A 9,668-nucleotide genomic window follows, 5' to 3' on the forward strand; every position below is an offset into this window, starting at 1 on the left:
AGTAAGTATACCAGTTAAGATAAGCTAAGGCATCTAAGTTATGCTTGCTCAGAACTCTTCACATTTTAGAAGTTTTAAACATTTCCTCACATTACATGCCCACTGAATCAACAGGTTTGTTTTGTGTGGGAGTAGGGTGACTCAATGGACATGAATTTGGGTAAACTCCAGGAGTTGGTGATAGACAGGGAAGCCTGGTGTGCTGTGGTTCATGGGGTCGCAAAGAGTTGTACACAACTGAGCGACTGAACTGAACTGAGGGCAAGGAAAGATCTGTTTCTTGTCTTAAATGGGTAGGGGAGGCTTCATGTCAACACTATCAGATTGTCTATTCAAAAAAAGCCCAAAAAAACCCACACCTCTAAAATCAAGGTGGGGTACAGGTCATGCTCTGATTCATAAAGCTCCTACTTGGAAGTAACACATCACTTCTGCTCACATTTCACTGGTGAAGTTTTCTGCCATGGTCATACCTAGTTTCAAGTGTAGGCTTTAACCCTACAAAAATTTCCCAAAAGGGGAACTAAAAATATTTGATTAATACTGTTCAGTTCAGTTGCTCAGTCATGTCTGACTCTTTGCAACCCCATGGACTGCAACACGTCAGGCTTCCCCATCCATCACCAACTTCCAGGTCTTGCTCAAACTCATGTCCCTCAAGTTGGTGATGCCATCCAACCATCTCATCCTCTGTCATCCCCTTCTTCTCCTGCCTTCAATCCTTCCCAGCATCAGGGCCTTTTTCAACGAGTCAGTTCTTCACATTAGGTGATCAAAGTATTGGAGCTTCAGCTTCAGCATCAGTCCTTCCAATGAATATTCAGGATTGATTTCTTTTAGGATTGACTGGTTTGATCTCCTTGCATTGCAAGGGACTCTGAAGAGTCTTCTCCAACACCACAGTTCAGAAGCATCTTTTCTTCGGTGCTCCGCATTCTTTAAGGTCCAATTCTCACATCCATACATGACTACTGGAAAAACAATAGCTTGACTATATGGATCTTTGTTCGCAAAGAGTGTCTCTGCTTTTTAATATGCTGTCTAGGTTTGTCATAGCTTTTCTCCCAAGGAGAAAGCATCTTTTAATTTCATGGCTGAAGTCACCATCCATAGTGATTTTGTAATACAAGAAAATAAAATCTGTAACTGTTTCCATTGTTTCCCCCTCTATTTGCCATGAAGTGATGGGACCAGATGCCACGATCTTAGTTGTTTTTTTTTTTTCTTTTTTTCCCCCAATTATTTTTATTAGTTGGAGGCTAATTACTTTACAATATTGTAGTTTTTTGAATGATGAGTTTTAAGCCAGCTTTTTCAAAACTCTTCTCTTTCACTTTCATCAAGAAGCTCTTTAGTTCTTTACTTTCTGCCATAAGTGTGGTGTCATTTACCACCCTTTTACATATCTGAGATTTTACGTATCTGAGATTATTGATATATCTCCTGGCAATCTTGATTCTAGCTTATGCTTCATGCAGTCTGGCATTTCTCATGATAAACTCTGCATATAAGTTAAATAAACAGGGTGACAATATACAGCCTTGATGTACTCTTCCCAAACTGGAACCAGTCCATTGTTCCATGTCAGGTTCTAACTGTTGTTCCTTGACCTGCATACAGATTTCTCAGGAGGCAGGTAAGGTGGTTTGGTAGTCCTATCTCTTGAAAAATTTCCCACAATTTGTTGTGATCCACACAGTGAAAGACATTAGCTTAGCCAATGAAGCAGAAGTAGATGTTTTTCTGGAATTATCTTGCTTTTTATATAATCCAGTGGATGTCAGCAATTTGATCTCTGGTTCTGAGGCCTTTTCTAAATCCAACTTGAACATCTGAAGGTTTTGCTTCATGTACTGTTGAGGCCTATTTGGAGAATTTTGAGCATTACTTTGCTAGTGTGTGAGATAATTGCTACTGTGGGGTAGTTTGAACATTCTTTGGCATTGTCTTTCTTTGGGAATGGAATGAAATGAAAACTGACCTTTTCCAGTCCTGTGGCCACTGCTGAGTCTTCAAAATTTGCTGGCATATTGAGTGCAGCATTTTCACAGCATTGTGTTTTGGGATTTGAAGTAGCTCAGCTGGAATTATATCACCTCCACTAGCTTTGACCATAGTGATGCTTCCTACAGCCTACTTGACTTCGGACCCTAGGATGTCTGACTTTAGGTGAGTAATCACACCTTTGTTGTTATCTGGGTCATTAAGATCTTTTTTGTACAGTTCTTCTGTGTATTCTTGCCAGTTTTCTTAATATCTTCTGCTTCTGTTAGGTCCATACTTTTCCTGTCCTTTATTGTGCTCATCTTTGCATGAAATATTCCCTTGATATCTCTAATTTTCTGGAAGGGATCTTGTCTTTCTCATTTTATTGTTTTCCTCTATTTCTTTGCATTGAGCACTTAGGAAGGCTTTCTTATCTCTTCTTGCTCTTCTTTGGAATTCTACATTCAAATGGGAATATCTTTTCTTTTCTTGTTAGCCTTTTGCTTCTCTTCTTTTCACAGCCATTTGTAAGGCCTCCTCAGACAGCCATTTTGCCTTTTTGCATTTCTTTTTCTTGGGGATGGTTTTGATCACGGCCTCCTGTACAGTGTTATGAACCTCCTTCCATAGTTCTTCAGGCACACTGTCTATCAGATATAATCCCTTGAATCTATTTGTCACTTCCACTGTGTAATCATAAGGGATGTGATTTAAGTCAAACCTGAATGGTCTAATAGTTTTCCCTACTTTCTTCAGTTTAAGTCTGAATTTTGCAGTAAGGAGCTCATGATCTGAGTCACAGTCAGCTCCCAGTCTTGTTTTTGCTGACTCTATAGAGCTTCTCCATCTTCAGCTACAAAGAATATAATCAAACTGATTTCGGTATTGACCATCTGGTGATGTCCATGATGAACTCAAGAGTCGTCTCTTGAGTTGCTCGAAGGGGGTGTTTACTATGACCAGTGTGTTCTCTTGGCAAAACTCTGTTAGTCTTTGCCCTGCTTCATTTTTACTCCACAGCCCAACTTGCCTGTTACTCCAGGTATCTCTTGACTCCCTACTTTTGCATCCCAGTACCCTATGATGAAAAGAACATCTTTTTTGGTGTTAGTTTTAGAAGGTCTTGTACATCCTCATAGAACTGTTCAACTTCAGCTTCGTCAGCATTAGGGGTTGGGGCATAGACTTGGGGTACTGTGATATTGAATGGTTTGTCTTGGAAACGAACAGAGATCATTCTGTCATTTTTGAGATTGCATCCAAGTACTGCATTCCAGACTCTTTTTTGTTGACTATGAGGGCTACTCCATTTCTTCTATGGGCTTCTTCCCCACTGTAGCAGATATAATGGTCATCTGAATTAAATTCCCCCATCCTGGTCCATTATAGTTCACTGACTCCTAAAATGCCGATGTCCAGTCTTGCCATCTCCTATTTGACTGCTTCCCATTTACCTTGGTTCATGAACCTAACATCCAGGTTCCTATGCGATATTGTTCTTTACAGCATCAGACTTCACTGCCGTTACCAGTCATGTCTGCAACTGGGCGCTGTTTTTCTTTGGCTCTGTCTCCTTGTTCTTTCTGGAGTTATCTCTTCACTCTTCTCCAGTAGCATATTGGGCACCTACCAAGCTGGGGAGTTCATCTTTCAGTGTCCTATTGTTTTGCCTTTTCATACTGTTCATGGGGTTCTCAAGGCAAGAATACCGAAATGGTTTGCCATTTCATTCCCTTCTCCAGTGGACCATGTTTTGTCAGAACTCTCCACCATGACCGTTCCATTTTGGGTGGCCCTACACAGCATGGCTCATAGTTTCATTGAGTTAGACAAGGCTGTGATCCATGTGATCAGTTTGGTTAGTTTTCTGTGATTGCAATATCATTCTGTCTGCCCTCTGATGGATAAAAGTCTTGTGAAAGCTAGTGAATACCAAACTAAGCTTTAACTCATGCTAATCCACCTAAATCCAGCAAATGCTGAAGTGCATTTAATAAGGAGTTCATTCAAGTCCTTGTGTTTCACAGAGACATCTAGAGTTCAACCTGAACTTCAGGTAGCTTGGCTTCTTCATAGGCAGAAAATAAGCTTAGATGTAGCAGCCAAGTGTAAAGGGCCAGATGATCAGTCAGCACTCAGAGTATCACTCTTTCGGGGGTAGGCATATTGAGAGGGGGCCAGGGAAGAAGTATGTACAAGAAGATGTGTTCTGTGCTTAGTTGCCAGTCATGTCTGACTCTTTGAGACCCCGTGTACTGTAGCCTGCCAGGCTCTTCAGTCTATGGGGATTTTCCAGGCAAGAATACTGGAGTGGGTTTCCATGCCCTCCTGCAAAGTATCTTCCTGACACAGAGGTTGAACTCAGGTCTCCTGCATTGCAGGTAGAGTCTTCACCATCTGAGCCACCAGGGAAGTCCATGAATACTGGAATAGGTAGCCCATCCCTTTTCCAGGGGATCTTGCCCACCGAGGAATCGAACTGGGGTCTCCTGGATTGCAGGTGGCTTCTTTAGCCGTTGAGCTACCAGGAAAGCCTGTATAAGATAATTATCTGTGGTTTAATAAAAAATAACACAAAGTCAAACCAGTTTTAAGCCCTAACTTGGCAATTTACAGGCTAAGTAATCATGTGTGCACTATTTATCCTCTAGGAGTCTGAGTTTCCCTGCCCTGAAAGATAAGGAATCAAATGGATATTGCAGATAAAGTACTTTGTGACTCATAAGTACTATATAACTGTCAGAGAAGGATTAAGTTATTTTATCCCTGGGCATGTCTGAAGTATATCAAGATTTTAATGAGTCCTTGACTCTGTCTTAGAAAATAGAAGTTGTATTTGGCATGGCATCAACCCATATCATTTTAATATGTCAGCAACTCTATTCTAAATCTACAATATTTAGTAGTAATAAAGATAAATAATTGATAATGCTTTACAGAATTATTTCTCACCAGGCATCCAAAATCCATACCAACTGCTGTCATTGTACAGAGAAAAAGAATCTAAGAAATGAGATGAGGAACAAAGCAACACAGAGGGTGAAGAAATCCTGATCAGGAAATGAACAGAATAGAAAATGAAGCCTCATTGGAGGAAGGCAAAATAAAATTAGGGAGACCAAAATGTCATTGGTTATATATGAGCCTGCACATTATGTACAAATTCCGTTCTTTATTATATCACTGTATTTTGAATATTTAAGGACCCTTAATCTTTTAAAATAGTATTATGAGCTTACTAATTGAAAATTTAGATTCTGGATATTTTGGGGGTCATATTTAAAAAGTGTAAATTCTTTCTTTGCTCCCTTCCTTCTTACCCTCTGTGTCTCTTTGGTCCCTCTACATTTATTAGCTGCTGTTTTATGTTTCAGATAAAGTACTGGTATTAAAGCTTCCCTTGTAGCTCAGTTGGTAAAGAATCCACCTGCAATGCAGGAGACCCAGGTTTCATTCCTTGGTTGGGAAGATTTCCCTGGAGAAGGAAATGGCAACCCACTCCAGTATTCTTGCCTGGGAAATCTCATGGACAGAGGAGCCTGGTGGGTTACAGTCCATGGGGTTGCAAGAACTGGACACAACTGAGTGACTAAACCACCGCCACTGGTATTGAGGAAGTCAGTGTTCTTAGGATATTTTCCTTCCCTAGAAGGATGCAAAAGCTAAAGAGAGTAATCAGGTGGAGGCTATAAGACATGTATGAATAGAATGCTGTAAGAACAAGAAGAAAGAAAGTGTCCAACTGTGGTCAGGAGTTTAGAAAAGAATTCATGCTGAGGATGACATTTCTCACCATAAGAAGGAAAGGCAGGAAAAGAAATTCTGGGTAGAAGAAACAATTAGTACTGAATGAGAATTAGCATTACACTTTTAATATCAAGTGATTTAAAGTAGCCGAAATGCAGGATGTTTGGAGAGAGGTCAAATTACAAGAATGGATAGGAACTTGACCTTGGTGGTCTTTATAGGCCATTGCCAAGAGTTTGTGGGCCATCCTAAGTGGACTTTAAGTAGGGTGATTGAAAGAAAAAAAAAAAAGGCTAACATTTTTACTTATGGAATATCCACATTACCTACACTTAGAAAAAATACTGTTTACTCTCAATTTATGAATTTGTGAATTACCATGTCAAACCTTTTATTGGTTACCATTTATTGGTAACACCCTACTTCGACTCAATCAGCGAATCTCCTTTCCTGATCTTAAAGTCATTTCATGAAAATACCAGCTCCCATCAGGGAATCTTTTCCACATACCCAATATTTTAACTCCAAAGCATTTGAGTCCAATTCATTTGTTGGAGCTGTGCTTGACTTCCATGTAATCATGACAAACACACGGACAGAGGGAATGTCCTTGAGATTTTTCCATTGTGTAACCCAGTGCTGAAAGCTTTCAAAATGAACAGAGTTGGCATGCAATTTCTTTTCCATTCTTATGCCATCTCAGTATTGCTAACAATCTTAACAAGATAATTTTTGATAGTCAAAAGAGCCAAAAGCTCTATGGTCTAAAGTTTTATTAAGTGAGTTCAATTTGTCTCATGTTATGATGATAAATACCTTTGGAAAAAAGCAAGCATAAACTAATAACCATGATCCAGAATGCATTAGCAACCTGGAAACATTTCAGTCATTGTAGTTATATGCTTAAAAAAAAAAAATCCGAATGCCTCAGTTAATACATGTTCTCTCTCTCTCTCTCTCTCTCTTTTTTTTTTTTTTGATGTAGGCTTTATAGGCTAGAATATGTTTATGATATATTTCAATTTAACATAAGCTATAGTAATGAGCATTTTGTTTGAGGATGAAACCATAATCTTAATATGTACTCCATGTTTCACTGAAAATGGATAAGACCAAAAAAATAGATGACCAAGTGACCAAGTGAAGTCACTCAGTTGTGTCCAACTCTTTACAACCCCATGGACTGTAGCTTACCACGCTCCTCCATTCATGGGATTTTCCAGGCAAGAGTACTGGAGTGGGTTGCCATTTCCTTCACCAGAGGATCTTCCCAAGCCAGGGATCGAACCTGGGTCTCCTGCATTGTAGGCAGACGCTTTACTATCTGAGCCACAAGGGAAGTCAATAAAATAGGTAGTACCTTCTAAATGAAATAGCTAGTGATTGTCCTTGAATTCTGTTGTGTCTGGGACACTACATGAGGTTCTTTCTATAGAAGGGTAAATAAAAGCAAGGCTTGAAAAATGGTCATTAGAAAGAAAACAGTTGAGAGTGAAGTTTTAGTTGAGTGTAGGCAGGAACCATATAATAATGCTGAAGGATGAAGAAGAAAATATTAACATGATTTATTCTTATCTCTATAAGCTCTTTGTTCACTGTAACTTAACTTGTTCCTGTTAAACCTTGGTTTCTTCTGGCCACACCTGAAATGAAGAATGGTTAATACTCAGCATTTGTAATTCTAAGGTCTTAGAACCTGGTTTACCAAGTAGAAGTGGAAAAATACTTGGTTAATCAGTTCACTCATTACCCAACCCTCCTCACTCCCCACCCCCCAGCTCTGCCACCTTGCCTGGGGAAAGAGGATTAAAAACTGAGCTGAATCCCCCACCCATCCCACCCTTAGGGACATTTGCTGGATCCTGGGGGTTTTTCCTTTTGGGGCATTTAACTGATTTGTGACATGATTACAGATTGGGTTAATTTAGGCATGAACCCACTTCTAAGCGAAAAATAAACCAGCAAATTGTTGTTGTTGTTTTGGCAGTTGTAGGAGGCTAGAGAGGCAAATTGGAAACTTTAGGGGCTTCTTCAAATGCTTGGTTAATTTACCCCATGTGACACAGGCTAATTCTGGAGATCTGTAGCAGCACTGGAGATAATGAAGGAAATCCAAAATCTTCAAAAAGGCAAAGTGAAATCTAAGCCACTCCAGGGAGAGTGGGCCTGCCTTAATCACTTCATTGTTTCTCAATCAAGACATTTGCTAGACAATTAAGCTGTCTGAAGTGGGGGTGGAAGAGCTGGGCTGGAAACTTATGAATGGCAAAGCTGGAAATCCTAAAGTATTTCATGATCAAGGATAAAGAGAACAGCTTGGCTCTCTATCAGAAAACTTCAGATGGCCATTCCCAAGGCAGTGGGTTCGAACAGATGTAAATTGATTCTTATTCTGCAATCCAGCTCTGACTCATGTAAATTACTGATTAGATTAAATGATCAGCCTCTTACCTGAGCTACATAACAGAGAAAAGGGGAGACCCTTTCTGATTAAAGATAGTGTTATTCAGATTCTCTTCATTTCTTTTATACTCAGTGTGTGACATACAGTAGAATATTGCTACACATGAAAAAAGACATGAAAATATGACTGATGATCAAGAAGAAAAAGCTGGAATCTAGTGGGAGATAAATAGATAATCTAGCTATCAGAGTTATCATGAAGGTCTTTGAAATAACTATGATTGATGTATTAAATAAATTAGAGAAGATGGGAAGAATAGATGAAAGTATGAAGATTTTCTTCAACAAATAATACTCTGTATAAAAAAGTAACATATAAATAATCTAAAATAGAAAATTTAAAGTTAAGAACTCAGTAGGTGTTCCTAAGAGTAGATTGCAGTCTCCCTGGTGGCTCAGAGGTTAAAGCATCTGCCTGCAATGCGAGAGACCTGGGTTTGATCCCTGGGTCGGAAAGATCCCCTGGAGAAGGAAATGGCAACCCACTCCAGTATTCTTGCCTGGAGAATCCCATGGACAGAGGAGCCTGGTGGGCTACAGTCCATGGGGTCGCAAAGAGTCGGACATGACTGAGCGACTTCACTTCACTTCAAGAGTAGATTAGGAAGATAAAAATTTCAATTCAGTTCAGTTCAGTCACTCAGTTGTGTCTGACTCTTTGCGACCCCATGAATTGCAGCACGCCAGGCCTCCCTGTCCATCACCAAATCCTGGAGTTTACTCAAACTCAAGTCCATCAAGTCGGTGATGCCATCCAGCCATCTCATCCTCTGTCATCCCCTTCTCCTCCTGTCCCCAATGCCTCCCAGCATCAGGGTCTTGTCCAATGAGTCAACTCTTCGCTTGAGGTGGCCAAGGTATTGGAGTTTCAGCTTCAGCATCAGTCCTTCCAATGAACACCCAGGACTGAACTCCTTTAGGATGGATTGGTTGGATCTCCTTGCAGTCCAAGGGACTCTCAAGAGTCTTCTCCAACACCACAGTTCAAAACCATCAATTCTTTATCTCTCATCTTTCTTTCTAGTCCAACTCTCACATCCATACATGACGCCTGGAAAAACCATAGCCTTGACTAGATGGACCTTTGTTGGCAAAGTAATGTCTCTGCTTTTTAATATGCTGTCTTGGTTGGTCATAACTTTCCTTCCAAGGAGTAAGCGTCTTTTAATTTCATGGCTGCAATCACCATCTGCAGTGATTTTGGAGCCCAAGAAAATAAAGTCTGACACTGTTTCCACTGTCTCCCCATCTATTTCCCATGAAGTGATGGGACCGGATGCCATGATCTTAGTTTTCTGAATGTTGAGCTTTAAGTCAACCTTTTCACTCTCCTCTTTCACTTTCATCAAGAGGCTCTTTAGTTCTTCTTCACTTTCTGCCATAAGGGTGGTGTCATCTACATATCTGAGGTTATTGCTATTTCTTCTGGCAGTCTTGATTCCAGCTTGTGCTTTATTCAGCATTTCTCATGA

The 9,668-nt window shown here is 40.1% G+C and overlaps 1 non-coding gene across 1 annotated transcript; it reads right to left on the reverse strand.

Moving 5' to 3' along the window:
• Nucleotides 1-7,000: 7,000 nt before the first annotated feature.
• On the reverse strand, nt 7,001-7,072 carry TRNAC-ACA (transfer RNA cysteine (anticodon ACA)). The gene has a single exon. It is a non-coding gene; the product is annotated as a tRNA-Cys (tRNA).
• Between the last annotated feature and the right edge of the window lie 2,596 nt (nt 7,073-9,668).

The sequence above is a fragment of the Muntiacus reevesi genome, chromosome 21, assembly GCF_963930625.1.
Source record: "Muntiacus reevesi chromosome 21, mMunRee1.1, whole genome shotgun sequence".
NCBI lineage: Eukaryota > Metazoa > Chordata > Mammalia > Artiodactyla > Cervidae > Muntiacus > Muntiacus reevesi.